Below are 20,680 nucleotides of genomic sequence, written 5' to 3' on the forward strand. Positions count from 1 at the left end.
ATAATAATACAAAAAGAGAAATGATATAACAAATACAAGCTTCTCTTTTTTCTTTTTTTTTTTTTTTTTGGTTTTCGTATAACGATCCGATAAATCGTTGGAAAAGATATTGTACGGTGTATTCTATCTCGTTGATCGAGCCAAGCTTTTGCGATGAACGAAGAGAGATAACAAAAAAATAGTAGAAAAAGAAAATAAAAAAAAAAAATAAAATAAAATAAAAAGAAAGAAAATAAATGAACGAGGATATTCGGAGAGACACGAAGAGGATACACCATAAAAAAGAGAGAGAGAGAGAGAGAGAGAGAGAAGGAATAAGAAAGAGAAAGATGAGGGGGGGAAAGAGGGGGAGGATAAAAAAATAAAAGAAAAAAAAAATATACGACAGGACGATTTCGTGACTTGGTTATTTCTCGAATGCGTGACACCGTGCGACATGGATAACGTGCGAAAGGGATATTTATCGAGGTCAAACGAGGGGTGAAAAAAACGCGTTCGATCCTGATCGATAGGCTTCTTCTTCTTCTTCTTCTTAAACTTCTGTCTCATCGTCCTTTGTAAATAATAAAAGAAAAAAAAAACGGACTAAAACTCACAATGAAAATACTCTCACGCGATCTCGTGATAATCTTCTTTCTTCTATTTCTTTATCATCCCATCCTTAACTCCGAACCCCCTTGCTTAACCAATGAGATTCTTCTTGAGTCTTCGACGTGGTAAAAAATCAAGATCTTAATTTCTTCTCATTTATCCAGCCGTCCTTTCGGTGAGTTTCTTATCGTCTATGAAACCTTGATCGAATACGATTGGATCACACAGAACTTCGATCATGTAATTTTTTTTTCTTTCTTTTTTCCATTACTACTATTCTCTCTCTCTCATTTTCCCCTTTTTTTAATTACGGCACGTGTAGAAGTGATCGCAGTAGGAGAGGTGAAAATCTAAAAGGAAAAATTCATTGGAGATGATCAATTGAATACTGTATGAGTGTCAATAAAGAGAGAGAGAGAGAGAGAGAGAGATGATGAATACATATTGTAAAAGAGAAAAATGCAAATTTAATATATGCACGTATTTATGTTATATGTATGAATATTTGCTAATAATCGGGGAAATATATTATAATATTGATAGACGTATTAACGCATATATTTGATCGAATACGAAATTGGTTGGGTGTAAATTCGTTTATCAGAAAATCCGATAGAGATTCGATATGGCGTAGGATCGCGAAAGGATGACTTGTGAAAAGATAAAAGAAAATGGAAGGAGGGAAAGACACAGAATAGAATGAAATCCAAGAGAGAGAGAGAGAGAGAGAGAGAGAGAGAGGAAAGGTGTAAGAGGTCTCGTCAGCTGATATTTTCAGAGGAAAACGAGGAATAACTGGAAAACGAGACAATTTACTACTGCAGAGGAAGCCTTTGTAATATTAATCAGCCATGTTTTTTTCTCTCATTTCGCATTAACTAATAATACATTTGTATTTGAAAAGATACATTTTTTACATCGATCGAAATTAAAAGGTTTCTTGAAAAAAATCGATCAACTAATTAATTTGTTTTATTCTTCAAATTTGATTTTAATCTATATCACGTAGTTCTCGATAATCAATATTTTATGATTGCTCATTTGAACTATTTAAATTTTCATTCGATTTCACTCTGCATTAGAATTTAGAACGTGTTTAAATTTAAATGACAATGTTCCCGCGTATGCATATAACGACCAATTAAATATATTTCCCTTGACTATTGTTTTTCACCGTTTCTTTTTTTGTTTACTTTCTTTCTTTCCTCCATCGAAATAATCGATTAACTATAGTAATTTGTCTTTTTTCCTGTGTTGCTCATTTTTCTATGATATACCAAATGTCAAGTAAATAGAAAATCAACATCAAGATCTGAAAAAAAATGACACGCGAATACGGATCGTGAAATGTTTTAGAATTATTATCTATTGTATATTTAAGAACACATTGAATGGAAGCAAAAGAAACGTTAAAAATTAACGTTGAAATTGGTATACATATGTGCATCAAAAAAATTTATCAAAGAAAAAAAAAAGACATTATGAAAATAAAATAAAAAGTAAAAATACACCACTCTCCCTGTCCCTCTATATAAATACATCAAGCAAATAAAAATAAAACCTAATGAGGAGACAAAAGAAATAAAATAAATAAATAAAATCCAGAGAAATAAATATATAAAACATAGAAGAGGCGAGAGAGTTAATAAATTCTGTGGAGAAAAAGAAAAAGAAAGAAAAAGAAAAGAAAAGAAATCAAGAAAGATAGATAAATGAAGATACATAAATATACTCTCTCTATATATATATATACATACGCCTACACACTCGATCGGGAAAGGGTTGTTCATAGATGGAATATAAGCCTAAGCAGACGACTGTGATAGTAGCAGGATGATTTTAGTGTGGTGGTAGTTGTAGTAGTGGTGATGGCGCTGGTAGATGCTGCCGAGGTCGAAGGCGGTGGTAGCAAGGAAGGAGTTGGAAGGGATGGTGGTGGTGGTGGTGATGTGGTAGTAGTTGTAAGTAGTGGTAGTAGTAACCGTAGTAATAGTAGTAGTAGCAGCAGCAGCAGCAGCAGTGGTGGTGGTGATGGTGGGCGTACGGGGGTGGTAGTAGTGGCAATGGAGGTGGTGGAGGAAGTTTGGTGGAGGATAAAAGGGGAGAAGGGTAAGGAGAAGAATAAATGGGGACCGACGCAGTCCTGTCGGGAGCGTCAGAGCGGGCGGACGCTCAACACCGACGTTTCTCTCGCTCGCCTCGTTTCGTCTCGCTTCGCTATCTTCTTTATATCCCTTCTTCTCTTTCTTCCCTTTTATACCTTTTAACCCGTTTCTTTCATTTTCCTCCTCCTCCTTTTTATTTTACATTTTTCACTATCCACGGTCCCATTCGCCAATCCCGGTCCCTCGCCTGATCCCACACCGATCTCTTTATAAAGTCCAATTATCCTACAATCTTGTCTCATCTTTCTCTTTATCCTTTGCATTTCCACCACCCCCCCTTCCCTTCCCTCCCCACTCCTCTCCCCCATCCTTTTTTCCAACTCCTCTTTTCCCATTTCCAATCTTTTTTCTTTCTCTTTTCGTGTGCGTGTGCGTGCGTGTGCCTGTGCGTTTGCCCGCGTATGCCTATGTTTTCACCCCCTTTTCCAAAGAACATTTAATTTGAAACTATTATTTGTCTTCTTTTTTTTTCCGTTACGATCGTATTCCCTATTTTCTCAATCCCATTTCGAAGCGTGTAGGAAAGTAACATAATCGAAAGGTGAGCGAGCACGGTGGTGTGTTATCGCGCGAAAAATCGACGATGCGAGTCGAAAGGACGCGTGTGCGAAACCGCCGGTGGTTATGCCGGTTGCGCCGGCGAGAAGACAACATTTATTACTATTACTATTATAACCATTACAACTATTATTACTAATTACTGCTACTATTACTACGATCTAGAACAACTATTGTGAATCGTGCGAATTCTCGTTAGGGAGAAAGTTGATTATCGGCGAACGGTGAACGTTGCGTTAAATTAAAGAAAGAAATAGAGAGAGAGAGAGAGAAAAAGAAGGAAAGAAGGAGAAAGAGAAAACAAGAAAGAAAAATAAAACGAGAAGAATAGATAGAAGAGAAAGGGGTGCTATTAGTGGCGGTAGTGGTGGTGGTGGTGGTGTTGGTGGTGGTGGTGGTGGTGGTGGTCGTCGTCGTTGTCGTCGTCGTCGTAAACACGAACGCACGAGGGACGAAAAAAAGAAAAACAATAAAAAATAAGAGAAAAGAGAGAGAAATAAATAGATAGATAGATAGACAGATAGATAAATAAATAAATAAATAATTAAATAGATTAAACAGATAAACTAGACATAGTGATTGACATATGTCTCGAGGAGATGTATCGTCGTCGCGGATTGCCGGTGCTACTGCCACGAGGATGCTTTCTTCTTCTTTTTCTTCCTTTTCTTCCTCTTCCTCTTCTTCTACTTCTACTTATTCATCGTGGCCCATTGCTAAACCGAAGAGATTCTTGTTGTCCCGCCAACGAGAGGAAGAACGAGATACTCGAAGGCGACGGCTTGTCATCGAGAACGAAGACGACGAAGACGACGAGCATCATCGTCATCATCAATACCAACATCATCATCATCGTCATCATCGTCATTACCATCAACAAAGACCACGAGATAAAACAAAACGAGAACGAGAACGAGAACACGAACACGAACAAGAAGAAGCAGAACAACGTGTATTATTTGTTCTCATCGTTAAATATTTGGAACCAGGATTCGGTCGTCCCTCTCGTCGATCACTGCCCTCCACCTGTCCCCTCCCCGCCAGCACCACCGCCACCACCTCCACCATCACCTCCTCCTCCACCAACACCAACCTCTATTTCCTCAACAATCTCTTACATAATCGACATCGTCTTCACGGTATTACACGAGTCCAGCTAAATCCTGATCGACGACGACGAAGACGACGACGACGACGAATAACATCGCAAACGACCACCACCGCAACGAGCTCCTCCTGTAATTCGTGCTCTTGTTATTCTTGTTCCTCCTCCTCCTCCTCCTCCTCCTGCTGCTGCTGCTTGCAGTTGCTGTTGCAGTTGCTGTTGTTACTGCTACTGCTGGTGTTGCTACTGGTACTGCTGCTGTTGCTACCGTTCCACCTGGCCTGCCGCTCAAAACAAACGTGCTGCTCGGCCTCGTGAACAAATTTTCTTTCGAAAAAGTGAAATAACATTCGCCATTATTCCTTCTTCTTAACAATTATGTTATTGGAATTAACTTGGATCATCTCGATCCTGAGATACTTCGATTTACGAGGATCGCTGAAATATTATTATTACGTATATAAATATATATATATATGAATACGTGTTGTTTGTATATGCATATACACCGTGGATCGTCAAATCCTATTTCTCCGTCGTCGAACTGTCCTCGCGAGAATGAAGATTATCTACTGTGCGTTCGTTCTTATTAGGTATATACGTATATGTATATATTATTTACTCACTTGTTCTTCTTTCTATCATCTATCGTATACTTCGTCGTTTGAGATTACAGAACAACAAGACGTCTTTCCCTCGTGACCGTTAGGTATGTAAATACACGTAAGAAAAGGAATTCGAAGATAGATCGAATAAAAACGAAATCAGAATTTGTTAAGAATATTCTACATTTCTTTCTTTTTTTTTCTTTCTTCGCGTTAGAATTTTCTTATTCTTTTTTTCCTGTTACGATTTTTTATTTTCATCTGTTAGTATAAAAGAAAAGTGAAAAAGAGAGAGAATCAAAAGAACTCTTGGATTTCGTAACTCTAGTCCAACGAATTCGAAAAAGGTTCTTGAGTTTCCAAGATATTCTCGTGCAATTTGAGAAAAATAAAAGAAAACGAGGGAAAAACCAAGAGAGTGAGAGAGAGAGAGAGAAAAGTAAATGATATTTTTGATTTTTCATCGTTTTCTTATCTCTCGAACGATATTGTCCGTCGATAGTTCGAATCCTTCGATCCGAAGACGTTACCTACGAAGATCAAAAAGATCCTCTAATCCAAGCTTGTTACGAAGGACAAACTCGATAAATTTTTTTCTCCTTTTCCTTCTTTAAAAATGATATCTTCGATAGCCTTGCACGAGGCAAAACGTATTTTCGTATTTTATTGTTATTTGTTGGAACATCCCAGAGAATTACGTGATATTATATTTATCAGGGACTCTCTCTCTCTCGTTCTCTCAATTTAGACGAATTGTTTTATAAGCGCGCGAAAAGTGAAGAAAAGAAAACAAAAAGATGAGAGAGAGAGAGAGAGAGAGAGAGAGAGAGAGAGAGAAAATAAAGAAAAATAAAATCGTAACGTTTTCATTACATTATTTTTTAACGATTGGCTGACCATAGCTTTGCTGTTACTACTGCCACCGCATTTACTACTTCATTACGTAACCTAATAGATAAACGCAAAACGCGTAGTGACCTTTGAACTACATTATCCAATTTTTGTGATATTTACTCAAAGATTTCAAATGAAATAACGCGTAATTTGCTAAAGAAAATTAGATTCATATATATGACGTTTCATTAAATATTGAAATACTTTTTACGAAATTGAACTGTAATATGCACAGGAAAATGAAGGGGGGAGGAGGAAGAGGAGGAGAAGAAGGAGTTTAGGATGATAGTTGCAATACGAATGGAGATGGTTATTATTACGTAAAGTGTTAAGTTAGTGTATATACATAGACGTAATATATTTATATCCTTCGAAGAATATTCAATTAGAAGATAATCATATAAAATTAGATCTCTCTTTCTCTTTTTCTTCCCAATAAGTATATATCTATCATTATATTATACACGTCTAGAGAGAATTCGTTCAAATTAGATCAAATCGATTAGGATAGATAGACGTAGGTATATACAATACTTAAAGAATTGTAAGTACACGTATTTTACTGGCTATCGATTTGAAACGGTGGTCTGTCTTTGACGAGCGCGATTGCGCGCTGTCAAATAGTTATTGTATAATTGAACAAATCCAAAAAATAAATCGAAAATATAATCGTGTTATAAACGATAAACAATCTTGATTTTTCTTAAACGTCATTTTAATGATCAATTATTCGCTATATAAATAAATATATAAAATCTTCGTAAGAGATAGAGTAGAAAAAATAGACTAACAAAGATAGTATTAAAAATCAAAGATGACAGGATCGAGATATATCGAATAGTTCTTACTGGAAACTAGCCAGATTTATATTCTTTTTAATCGCGAAGGAAGAACAGAATTCATCCGAGAGAATCGAAGGGGGGTGACACCCAAAAGCTATTCTAAAGTGACTTAGATTAAGATCATCGTCCAAAATGGAAGTTCATTTCGGGCTGTTGAGTGTTTTCAAAGTAAAATTCAACGTTTCCTCGTTTCTACTGTAGCTAATACCATGATAGAGACACTCATACCATCCCAAAGACGATTACTTTTAATCGATCAGGACCTCCATTATCGAGGCCCGACGGTACCACGAATCCTATCGTTTTACCTTTCGCTGGACCAGCTCGGATTTGATCTAAAAACGAACAGAACACACACACACACACACTCTGTCTCTTTCTCTTTCTATTCCCTCCTCTGTATTTTTCTTTTTTTTCTTTTGTTAAAACAACACCATCGAATCGACTAAATCGTATAGCCGGGATCAACGATGGACGTGTCGGTTCTCTCAAAGTTAAGTGCATTGAGTTCACGTATCTCGATTGTTATCTCGATGAAACATCCACGTACCCTGCAAGAATTCGATTTAATCCTTGGCAAAAGTAAAAGAATAAAAATGAAACCGACAAAAATTCTTCGTGTTCAACCTTGGGGAAAAAGTTTCTTTCGAATAAAAAACATGGAACAAGACGACAAATTTCATTGTATTCTACGAGAGAGAGAGAGAGAGAGAGAAAGAGAAAAAAGCAGAGTATAAAATGACGTGTGTTTGCAATCAAACTTCATCATATCTCTTCGAACAAAAACCAATAACGTTTGTCCAGGTCCATATGGAGAAACGAAACGATGAACAACCAAACGCGAACAAGTTTTGATCTATTTTACCAGGTATTCTCGCAAAAGAGATAGAGAAGAGAAGAGAAAGAGAGAAATATACGAGGGTGACTAATTTCACAGGCGAAAAGTAGACAAATAAAAAGAGAAAGAGAGAAAGAGAGAGGGAGGGAGAGAAAAAGATAGATAGATAGCAACGTTATTGCGTCTAGTTACGATTTCGAGTTATGCGTTTGGAGGTTATCGAATGGTCGACTTTCGCTCGTTAAATTGGAACACATCGATTATTCGTCGTCCGTCGATTATTATCGCGATGACACCGTTCCGTTTTCCTACTATTAAACGAAGGTTCATCAGACATGTGAGGAACTGAGGTAGATAAAAAGATAGATAGATAGATAGATAGGTAGATAGATAGGTAGATAGGTAGGTAGATAGAAAAAAAAAAACCAGAGTGGTCTTTTTCCGAACGATGAATCCTTGGAAGGATAAGTACTTTGACGAATCTTTGAAGGAATTCGAGGAACTAGAAAGGAACGTAGAACGTTCCTAACTTTTTGCCAGTCCTTAGAACCCTTCAGAATGAATCAGAGTGTCTTTGCAATGGAGATAGAAAGAAAAAAAAGGGGAAAGACGCATTAAGAGAAGGGAGAGTGTGTGTGTGTGAAAGGGAAAAAGAGAGAGAATAAGATGGAGAGATCAAATTGCGACACGTCAGCAAGATCGAGAGAAATATTGGAGATTTTAGCGAATTGTTTGAAGAGAGTATCATTAAACACTTTTCTTAGAAGCCATTTATTCTCCCTTTCTTTATTTCTTCGTTTTTTCAATTTATCTCTCTTTCTCTCTCTCTCTCTCTTTTTCTTTTTCTTTTCTTATTAAGATAAAAAGAACAAACGTTGAGTAAAATTTCTTAATTATATGAAACTTATGAACGAACGCACGAGATCTCTCGATGAGTACGTTCGACATTGTTATTTTTTCTTTTTAGAAAAGAAATCATCAACGTACACCTACTGGCAGAGCTTTCGATTCGAAAAAAGAACAGCCAGGAAAAAATAATATTCAAAATAGAAGAAGTGTATGTATATATATATATATATATATACCTAAGTTATATATGTACATTTATGTTATATTCGTGAGTGTGCGATCCAAAAATAAATAGTTCGATCATGAGTGAATTCACGTACATTGACGAACGAATAGTCATCGCGATGGAGTCGAAGGAACGCGCTGTGTTCAACGAGCAAGTGCATCCTTGCAACGAACAAACTGACTCAAGTCCTAGCGGTGATACCGATATCGAAGATTCGCCGGATCTAACTTGAGGAAGAGAAGAATCGGATGTAAATGTTACTGAAAAGGTTGGTAAACGTCTACAAATAATGAAATTTACAAACAAAAAATGATCCTACTAAAGTTCCCAAAAGACAAATTAAACAAATTGAAACTGAAAAAAAGTTTTCCTTAATAATAAAATATAATATAAATCAAGTTGTGATTAAATATCATGTTTAAGTATATCTAATAACATTATTGAGAATTTAAATATATTCAAAAACAAATGTTTATACCTGTAAATAATTGATCGAAATATTATTTTAACTAAAAAAAATCATCGATACGTGTCGTTAAAAATTGAAGAAGTAAAAATCATTGCAATATATTTGGTAATTTTGTTAAGGATTTATAAAAATACAAAATCGAAAAGAAAAATTAAAATACTTTAATAACTATTGATCAATTACATTTAATGAACAATACGATCAATGTGAACGAAAATCAAAATTAGGCATCGTTCAAATGTATCAAGTAACTTGATCTGGAACTATTAAAGCTTCTTTGCGGACTCACGCTCTCGTTCGACCTTTCGAAACTTTCCTCGTCTACTTTGCCAAGTCTTATTTTATTAGTAGGTAAAACCACGAGGTCCTCTATTCAATTTTCTTAACTATCTCTCGAGAGCTCAATGTTGGACTCGCTTAAAATTGTCACCACGATTCTTTGAAAACGTGTTCTATGAATGTGTAACAGTGTCGGTATTTATTTACCTATATAGTTTTCAAAGAACTTTCTTCCATGTATACTATAATATATAGATATATTTTATATAAAGAATATAGAAAATATTCCCGTGTACGCGAATAACCAAAGAAAGAAAGAAAGGAAGAAAATGAAAAGAAAAGAAAAAAAAAAAAAGAAAATAAAATAAGACAAAAGTAAAAAGAATTGGCTCGTGTAAGGCTTACAAAAGTAGAAAAAGATATCACATTTTCTGCCAAGTTTTTTGGTAATTTGCGTTGACTCAGCTATGGAGGCTTAACATTTCCAGTCCGATCACGTTTTCTCCACGGTTACTACTCGGAGGCCGAAAAGAGGTTCATATACAGGACGAAATTGGCGACCCACTTTATCCTTACGAGAAATTCTCTTCTCTTCTCTTCTCTTCTCTTCTCTTCTCTTCTCTCTCTTTCTCTCTCGCGATAACATTTTGACCCTAGTTCGAAAACTCGACTCGTCAAATCTGATCAACCCTATCCTACTGATCTAACTTCTACGAGGAAGAAAATCTTACAAATTTTATGCGATATTTGTTTGATGTTGGTATCTATCTACATATTACTTACCCTCTTACATTAATCGAGTTTTTAAATATGAATACGTAAAATCAAAGTTTAAAATAACGATCTTAAAAAATCTTGAAATGAGAAAACAAATGAACAATTAATTTTATAAATGATTCGAAAAAATATTTGATCAATTTTGTGATAAAAAGAATACAAACAAATAGATATAATAAAAAATAAATAATATGAAAATAAAGTACATAAAAGAAAGAACATAACCATTCGTGTTATTGGAATAATCAAATCTTAGGACTACAAGTAGATATTTCATCGCTAAGTTGAAAAAATAACTTGCATTCCCCGAAGTAGTAAAATACGCATTCCAAGGCAAAACGTACGCGTGTCGGAGCATTATAAATATACGTGAGAATAGAATGTAAGAGAAGCAGCATCAACCCTCCACATTCATAGAATTTGCCCTAGTGAATAAGTCACTCGTACAATAGGAGTGACTTGAAAACGCAAAAACAGATGAATCTTTTCAAGAGTCTTTACGTTCCACGCACCCCATCGCTTAATTTATCATTATTTTCTAATTTTTATTGTTTTCTTATTGTATCACATCTCTTCTTTTTATATAAATTATTTTTTTTTTCCAATCTAGAGAACAGAAAGAATATATTTCTTTTTTCTATGCAAATAGGGTAAAACCATCCATAATAATCGCGAACAATAGCAATCTATTGCTCTTTTTTTTACGATTTTTATCGAGTAACCAACCGTGTGGAGAAGAAAAATAAATTCCAATCGAAGTCAAGGGACAAATATGACATCTTTTTATAATACAAGGGGTTTTCACAAAAGATTTCGAACTCACAATTCAGCAAGTGTATCGAAAGGGATCCCCTTTAGAGTAACATAATTTAAGATACTACACCATTCTTAAGTTTTATCGTGCATAACATATCTAGATTTATTATAAACACTTGAAAAGAATTGCCAACAAGATAAGATTATTTCGAATCAATTTAAAACGTGATTAAATTACTATATCATTAAGAAAAAGTAAATCAAATGTTTACTATTAATTATTAAATCAAAAAAGTTGTTTCGTGAAATAACCTCGACACCGCTTGTTGAAATCAAGGTTAAAACAATTAGAACATTCAGTATAGGAAAAATTTATTTCGAAATTTTTATTAATTCGATGGAGCTGTTGAGAAATTGGAGGTTTTATTTTGATAAATGAATTTACAAAAATGAAAAAAAAAAAAAAAAAAAGAAAAAGAAAAATAATGGGATAAAAAAAAAACCAAAAATTTCATTAAAAATCACAAGGGGGAAATTTAAACGAATACGATCAATAAGACTAAACGTTGGAGAATTAGCTGTACTCGCCATTCAATTCTCCCATCTCCGGTAACAAGACAAACGAGAACTAAACGGTGTGACTCGATCGATCGATCGAAAGAATTAGTTTTATTTCGAAAAAGCTCGGTAAGAGCTAGCTAGATGAAAGTATATATCCGACAGTTACGTCCGGTGTTCACGATCAAGAGATTTATATATGTATTATATTTGATTACTATCTCTTTTATTTCTTTCCTGATAGAATGGCAAAAATAAAAAAAAAAGAATATCAAATGTCAATCGAATGATCGCGTTAAAAGGAACGTTTACTTTAAACGACTGTAAAATTGTTAACAAATCGCAACATATATGAAAATGTATTTTATATTTTTATAATGAAATATATTAAATAAACGCAGTTTATAACAGAAAATGTATGATAAAATCGAGAACTAACTTAAAAATGATATTGATCTCTGTTTTACTTTCTCTTTAAATATATTGACATAATATAAATAAATGAATAAATAAAATATGAAAAATGATTTGTCTTCGCGTTTAAAAAATTGACTATTTATTTATTATTTGAACAAATGCAATTGTTATACTATATGAATTATTATGAAAAGAAATAAAACTTACGATATGAATCTCGACGATAAATTTTGAAATAATAAAAATCATATGAACCTGAAAGAATAAACGTGTGTAAATCAAAAAATTAAATTAGTATACGATTTTAAATTTACGTAACGTTGTATGAAGGGTTGATGAGTAATCACAAATACGATAATAATATGATTTGACTTTTAAAAAGTGAATAAAAAGTCGATGACTTAAAATTTCATTACCCTTTACGCATAAAATTCATGGAAAAAATGTCGAAGAATTTGCACGCCATTGAATTAAACGATGGCAACTACTACCACTACACTCTCTCTCTCTCTCTCTCTTTCTCTCATCGATAATAACGACGCCGAGTCGGCAAATCGTCTCTAAATCAAGGAATCACATTTTACAGTTTTGTCCATTTCGTAAACTCCTTTCCCCAGACATTCTGGCGTCCAAGTAAATTATCGCATTTCCATGTAGGACGATCAAGCGCATTCGATTAAATATGTACATATTTTAACGCAGAGATAGAAAGAGAAAGAGATATGGAAAGAATGAAAGAAAGAAAGAGAGGAAGAAAGAGAGAATGGTTTAAAGCCATATATGATGTATTAGGTATATGAGATTTACGATGCAAAACGTTTTGACGTTGAAAGGTGTTAACCAGACCATATTTTCACCAGTGTTTCATCTGTCTAACATAAAATAAAAATAATAAAACAAAAAGAAAGAAAGATGATAAGAAACATGAAAAGCTTTCAAGTATTACATCGTCCCTTTGACATACGATAAATCGAGTACGAAGTATCATTCAAAAACTTACGAAAAATGTGTCCTAAAAATAGCTTAACCGTATCGAAAAATGCTATATTATTTATTATATCGAATATTTTTGGAGTATTGATATCGCGAGCTTATACTTTTCTAAACTAATACTCTAACTGGAAATGACAAATATATTATTGTAATTTTATTAATAAATTAATATTAATTTTCTCTGTTTTGATAACTTTTTCTTGATGAAATCATTTTGGTGATATTTCGTATAAATTTATGTAAAAATGTCGACGCAATGATATGCTGGAACTACTTGCATATCATCTTTTAAAATGATATTAGGAAAAATAAACGATAAGAAGGATAATCAGTATAACATTGAATTATTCATATTTTTCCCATTACTGTCTGAAATGAAAGTTTACTTTTTATTCGGGAAAAAGAATGAACATGAAAATGGGAGGAAATAAATCTGGAGAAACAATAGATTGAAAACATAAGAATAAATGAAGGATTTGTAGAGTAATGATAATGATATGCGTATTCTCGTCTCGTTTCCGTGTACATGCGTGTATTATCAAGAAAATATTCATTCAGTCGTTCGAGGGCAACGGAAACAAAAGGAAATGCTGCTCGTAAGAATGCAATTGCTGGAAAAAGCTGCTTCGGCGACGATTGCATCGGACATTCTCTGAATTCCTTAGCAATATTCATTGGTCATGACACCAATGTGATTTACTGACCCAAATTCGATTCTATATACGAGTATTTACGTGTAATGTTGATGAACGCATAAAAGAGAACAAATCTTACTTTTAAACAAAAAATATATTATTTTGGAAGAATATATAAAAAAACAATCGAAAATTTAATCAACGGATGTAAGCTTTGAAAATAATTAATACAAAAGAGATATATGAAATAATATTGAATTTATTCGGGATTAATTCTATCAATTTTTTTTTTTTTATTTACTATCGGACAATGGAAGGAGAGTTAAAGAGGAAAAAAAGAAAACCTGCTATCAACCAATTTCAATTCTCGTGCAAGGATACAAAAGCATCGAACAATGCCGTGTTAATAGATTCTTCGCGAGTTACAGGTTAAATTAACCATCGTACTATCCTATCTACTCATCCAACTTTACTCATATTTAATGAAAATTCTTTTATCCTTGACTCGGATGTTCAACGAGTTTGGATTTCCAGAAAAGAGGGGAAAAAATATGACAAAAAGGAACAATCGTTATTCACTTATTTGAAATTTAATACATTTTCCAAAGACATTTGAAGAACTGAGTAATGTAGTGACAATTTTCAAGTTAATTAAGGCAAAATGATTGTTTCGTAACGATCCTGATCATAAATGTACTCGCAATTGTCACATCATTGCGGTCAAAGCTCAAATTATCCTTCCTTGCGGGAATTTCAACTGCGACAAGTGCATGTACATTTCGAATATGCTATTACCTTGCTTTTATAAAAGTATTTTATCATGATATCATAATCTATTTTATTTCATCGTCAAGACAAAAATTTGTTTGTAACATTAAAATTAAATATATCATAAAAAATATTAAATACATTGTCGTCTTTATTATTATCCCTTTCACGGGATTGAAAGAAAGATATTAAATATTAAAAATAAGAATATTAGAATTAAATTAAAAAAAAACCTGTGTAAACAAAAAAAATAAGAAATGCAATATTAATGTTTTAATAATGTCCATACACAAATGCATGTATGTTACAAGTTTCTGCGAGATAATGTAAATATATGGTTTCTTATTTAAATTATATCAAATTAATATATAAAGTAATAGTAAATAAATATAAAACGTTCGTAGCCAGGAAAATATCAAGATGTACTAGATTAACCTAGAATTATTTAATTCATGCAAGATTTTGTCGGTTTACTATAATGATCTTTGGTATACGATAACTGTACTCGCTTTTAATAACGAAAGAGTTAAAATNAGAATTATTTAATTCATGCAAGATTTTGTCGGTTTACTATAATGATCTTTGGTATACGATAACTGTACTCGCTTTTAATAACGAAAGAGTTAAAAAAAAAAAAAAAACAGGAAAAAAAAAAAAAAAAAAAAAGTAATAGTATAGTATGTAAATATTTTCTTATATCAAACGTATATCAAATTTCTATTAAAAAATACAAATTAAAACATACACGCGGAACGGATGGCACCATATAGCAGGAACACATTCGCCGATTTTAATTTCAAACTTTTCGAGAAAATAGAAGAAATATAGAATTATTCAAAAGATATTTCATTTACGATACGCGAAGCATACTAGAAATGTATATACTGAATTATTGGTCACGATAGTCATATGCTTTGTCTTTTCCTTATTCCACTTAAACGTTTCCTATATATTTTCCAAAGTGCATTGTCTTTCTATCTCTTTTTCTTACTTTCTCTCTCTCTCTCTCTCTCTCTCTCTCAGTTCCATTAGAAATATTATGTTACCGCCCTTGCGATGAGCATAATCGCCAAAAACTGGAACAAAAGTGGAGAATCGTTCGAGTGAATAATAAATGTTTCCTCTAACTTTTAACCACATTGGCTCTGGTTCTAACTCTATCTCATTCCGACGACACGTTTTTATCGAATAACACCCCTCCTCCCGTTTATCAGAAATCCTCGATGACGGCATTCGTCATTTTTAACGATAGACTCGTTACAGGTTTATTTTTTTCGTTTCTTCTTCATTTTTGTTGTTGTTGTTGTTTTGTTTTGTTTTCTTTCCTTTTCTTTAGTTATCCTCTTCTACGCGAATCTTTTTCGTTATCAAATACGTTTTAGTGACATTCGATTAAAATGAAAGGAAAGAAATACCCTCCCTCCTTATTCCGCCCCTCAATCTCCTTCCCTCTACTATAAAAACAATATTGGAGTGCATAAGCAAATTGCAAAAAATAATTCTTAACGAAACGTGTGTATGCGTGTACGTGTACGTGTACGTGTACGTGAATGTACCGTGTGTACCATTTGCAAATGAAAATTTATCCATTTAGTATGAAATTACAACTACATAAGAAAGACCAACCACTAAGCAGTTTAAGTACGCGAAATATAATATATAAGAGAAAATATCTCTCTTGAGAATTAAATGATACGTACCGTCATTTCAAACGCTTATACTCGTTAACGAGATTATTATAGGGAGAATTTAATAAACACGGTAAAGAGTGATTAAGAGAGAAGGAAAGGGGGAGGGAGAGAGAGAGAGAAATCCTTGTGATGTGGGATCTTCTCTAAGAAGGGAAACAAGACAGAATCGATTGATCGCGATTTAATGAAATTCGTTAAGGACTTTAAAGGATTAGGTTTTTTTTTCTTGCATCTCACTTTCTCTCTCTCTCTCTCTCTTTGTCTCTCTCTTTATTTTTATCCTTCTCTTTTTCTATTTTTTCCTCTTATTCTCCCCAAGTTAGACAAATTTTTCGAACAAATTTTATTTCCAATTAAGATCGTCAGCTTGTGAGAAAAAAAATGAAAGAATACAATTTGACGAGTCTCTCTCTCTCTCTCTCTCTCTTTTTTTCTCTAAAGCTCCAGCTTTTTCGTAATTGAAAACGCGAATCGAATACGCGTTATAAAATAATTAACGAAATGCTAATTATTTAATTAATTTTTTTTTATATCGAAGCGATAAATGAAAATCTTACTAGCCGATAAATGTTAAAACTATTTAGATTACACATTTGAATATAATATTATATTATTGTATATTAAAAGATAATAAAGAAAATTCATATATACTGTAGAGACGAATATATTTATATATATATATCTGTAAATGTCGTTACTAGAAAAAAGAAAAAAAAAAGGAAAAATTATACAATACACAATACCCCCCACCACCGATGTATTGTAGGCAATAAAAAAGAAAATAAGTGTAATTTCGTAATACGATTTTCTGCGAGAAACAGGACGAATACGAAATGTGTCTCTCGAATATGGGCGTGCCTCTGTACTTTGTGAAAATTCCTAGTTCGAACGGAATTTCGTCTCTCTCTCTCTCTATCTCACTCGCTCTCTTGTCGCTCGATATTTCAACTTTTATGCTTTTATCGCGAAGCGAGGTAAAACGATCTTGCGTAGAATCGAACCGAGATTAAAGGGAAATAAGTCGAGTGACAAAAAAATTTGTTCAATTTTTCACCGATTAAAAAATACATAATACGTGGATATACATGAATAATATATAAATAATGAATATATTTAATTGATTAATAATATATGATATATTAATATGTGAATAATTGTAAACTTAATCGTATTCTTATATATTTCATAATATTACAAACAAAGAAAATGAAAAAATTCATTTATATCCATTTCTCATATTATACAAATATAAGGTTACACCAATTATTTTCTTACTAACAATTTTTCTCATCTAAATATCGACAAAATATCCAAACAGAATTGTTTTCTATTTAAAAATTTTAAAGACAAAAAAATAAAAAAAGTATTACTACATGAAAGAGAAAATAATTATTCACCGTATCGTATCGTATCGTATCGTATCATATCGTATGCATGATCGATAAAATCAAAAGATTAAGTTCAAAGTTTGCTTCTAACAAAGCGATTAATTAATGATTGATCCTATTAGAAACTGTTGTCCAAAGAAAATGAAACTAATTGCTATCTAATATCGTCCGATAAATTACAAGAGATTCATGGAGACCCTTTGGACCCTTTTGTCTTGTCTTGCTTGCATTAATTATGGAACTGCTGTCGATGCATTATCTAGCACATCTTAGGAAATATGTGCATACGAGCTACGAACGAAAACGTCAATGTGAACGTTGTCTCTATCGATTCTCCTTTTTCTCTCTCTCTCTCTCTCTCTCTCTCTCTCTTTCTTTCTCCCTCCCTCTCTATCTTTTTCTCTCTTGTGAATGTGCCAAACGCAGCATCCTCTCTTTATGTTTCTCTCAGACAAATAGAATGCTGTTAAACATCGACATTTTAAAAATTCAATAATTCTTAAAAAGAATAAAGAAAAAACAGTGAAAAAAAAAATAATTTCAACTAATCGAAATTTTTTAATTTTTTAATTACAATCGAATTTAATAGAAACTAATCGTCCTCCAATGAATCGCGAAGGATAAAAATAGTTGACGGGTAATTTGAATAAAAACCCTTAATCATTCTCTCTCTCTCTCTTTCTTTCTCGTGTAAAAAAGAATTTTAAAATGCGAATAATGAAGGACCTGTTTGCTTGGAAAGAAAAGGAAAAAAAAACAGAAGAGAAAAAAAACAGAGGAAGAGAAGAGGAGGAAAAAAAAGAAAGATAATAGTCTTGTCGTCTTGATTAATGAAATTCGAGATCGAACTTTGATCTCTCAAGGCCGAAGATCCTGAAGAAGAAAAGTTTAAAATTATCTTAACCAATCAAAGCATAATATAGAGATCACGGTTACCATAGTTACCATCCCCTCTCCTCCTTATCCTCCTACTCCTTCTTCCTATCTTTTTCCCAATAACACGACCTACTATTTTTTATTTCTCCACTCTATTCTTTAATTCCTTTTCCCCTCTCTCTCTCTCTCTCTCTCTCTTTCTCTCTTTTTCTCTTTGAAATAGAAAAGGGGTTACAAGTTACGAAATTATACTCACGTGATGCGTGCCACAACCTTCCGGGTAAGAATAATTAGCACATTTGCCTGGGTTTCGTGTAACAGGTTGCAACGATGACTTCTACTCATCTATATGTATCATGCTTGCATTCTCATCGTCAATGAACTACTATTATTCACTGAATGCATTATTATCCGTGACTTTACATTACAATGTTTTAATCAGCTATTAGATCGCGTGTCTAGGCTTATTTCATTATTTATTTACAAACAATTTTCTTTATACGATCATAATTTATTGGAATTATTCAGAAAGAATTATTATTATATTAAAACTTTTGTATAAATTAAATACGAAACAATATATAATAGAAAATATTTCACATGTTTATACAATAAGTTATACCCCTAGTTAATTTCATTTAATTGGTTTATACGATTGGAAATTATTTAAGTGAAAAAAATAAAAATAATTCTAAAATTTTTGCATAGACAATAATAAAGATAATTAGAATAAAGAGAAAAAAGAAAAATCATGAATTTGATATAAAAGTACAATTTAACATTTTGAATATGAGTCTCTGTGTGTATGTGTGAGTGTGTAGGAGAGAGACCTAAAGGATAGAAGAAAATGCAAAACGAAATCGCCTCCAAGGGAGCTCTTAATTCCAAAAACCATAATGACATTGGACATGCTAGAGAGTCGGAAGGAAAAAAAGGAAAAGATAGGAAAAGTACTTTTGAGAGTAAAGTTAAAGAGAAAAGAGAGAAAGAGAGAGAGAGAGAGAGAGAGAAAGGTGGTGGGTGGGGTGGTGGTGGGGGCGAAAGAGGGAGAGAATAAAAAAGAAAAAAAGGGAGTCATATGTACAACTGGTTCTTCTTCTTTTCCTCATCGTGGTATCGCTTCGTTACACGAAAACCCCATTTAAGTGTTCACACTGAAGAGATTACTTTGAAAACTCTAATTTATCGTAGCGCATCAAGTGCTTCGGTTGCAAGAGCGCATTATGTCTACGATACCCCCATTAGCACTGACAAAAAGGGATGCTATGCAGGAAATGATAAAGAAAGGAAAAAAAAAAGAGAGAGAGAGAGAGAGAGAGAAAAGGAAAAAAAAAGATCAAGAACAATAAAAATAAAATAAAAGGAAGAGAATCTTTTATGAAGAAAGTGTCCTCTCGATATTTTTCTTTTTCATTTTTTTTTTTTTTTGCTTTTTTTCCTTTCTTTTATCTTCTTTGCTGTCGTGCATCTTGGCGAATCGAACTTGAGAGAAAGAAAATGGACGAAAGAGAGGAAATGAGAAAGAGAGGGAGAGAGAGAGAGAGACTTTATGAAAACTCGTCGATACATCGCAAACAGGTTAAGCTCGAAGTAGAAAGAAGTATATCGAGCGTGGATTTTCTTTCATTCGAGACTTAAAAGAGAACCCGACTCGTTTGTGATTTCCAGCCACGTACCGACATTTTATTCGATAAATCAGTTTTCGATGTAAGTATGTCGGTACATTCAGTTCAACGAAAAATAGAAAATGGAGAATTCGTTACTCTGCACATGTGACATTATATTATTATTGTTATGTGTCCCTTACAACGTTAAAGTTTTCTTATCTAATATACAATTCGTTTTTGGAATCGTTATCTTGCGTATATGTGTATATGTATATGTACGTATGTGTATTTCCTGACATATTATAAAAAAGAAAAGACACAAAATTCATAATTCCCATCAAATCAAACAAGGTGAGCCAGAAGTTTATAAGTGGGCCAAAAGTTTTTACCAGACTTTAAAAATCAATTACTCCCTTTCGAGACTCTTCTTACACTAATTTTCTTTTTTTTGAATTTTTCTTTCTTTCTTTTTATTCGCATTGCAAAAAAGTTTCCACGCTTTGTAGTTTAAAAATCTGAACGGAATAGAAAAAAAAATATAGAGAAAAAAAAGAAAAAGAAGAGTAGGTTGCCTAAAAAGTCTTAAGGAAGAGTAATTGATTTTTAAAATCACTCGCGAACTTTTTTGACTCACCCCTTTAACACGCCTTTTTGCGTAAAGTTTAATTAATGTTACAAAAGGTTTAGCTAAAAGTACGAATAAATATAATTGATATATGTTATAATAATTTAAAAAAAAAAAAAAAAAGAAAATACCGTAGGTATAAGATTTTTCGGAAGATTCGTGTAACGC

At 33.0% G+C, this 20,680-nt stretch overlaps 1 protein-coding gene and 1 long non-coding RNA gene across 7 annotated transcripts in view; one reads left to right on the forward strand and one right to left on the reverse strand.

The window, feature by feature from the left end:
• Window positions 1-20,680, reverse strand: part of LOC106792842 — a 127,383-nt gene that overhangs the window by 78,505 nt on the left and 28,198 nt on the right. The window lies entirely within an intron of this gene.
• Window positions 1-20,680, forward strand: part of LOC106792803 (small conductance calcium-activated potassium channel protein) — a 149,431-nt gene that overhangs the window by 75,736 nt on the left and 53,015 nt on the right. The window contains exons 1-2 of one of the 6 annotated variants that reach the window (XM_014759342.1): window positions 3,814-5,012; window positions 8,566-8,941. The exons of 3 other annotated variants lie outside the window; for them this stretch is intronic. The gene's annotated coding sequence lies outside the window, so the exon portion shown is untranslated. Of the gene's footprint in view, window positions 1-3,813; window positions 5,013-5,038; window positions 5,129-8,565; window positions 8,942-20,680 lie in introns of those variants that run through there. 2 more of the 6 variants (XM_014759351.1, XM_014759349.1) reach the window with 2 other exon arrangements.

This window comes from Polistes canadensis, unplaced genomic scaffold (assembly GCF_001313835.1).
Source record: "Polistes canadensis isolate GaletaPanama2010 unplaced genomic scaffold, ASM131383v1 scaffold_10, whole genome shotgun sequence".
NCBI lineage: Eukaryota > Metazoa > Arthropoda > Insecta > Hymenoptera > Vespidae > Polistes > Polistes canadensis.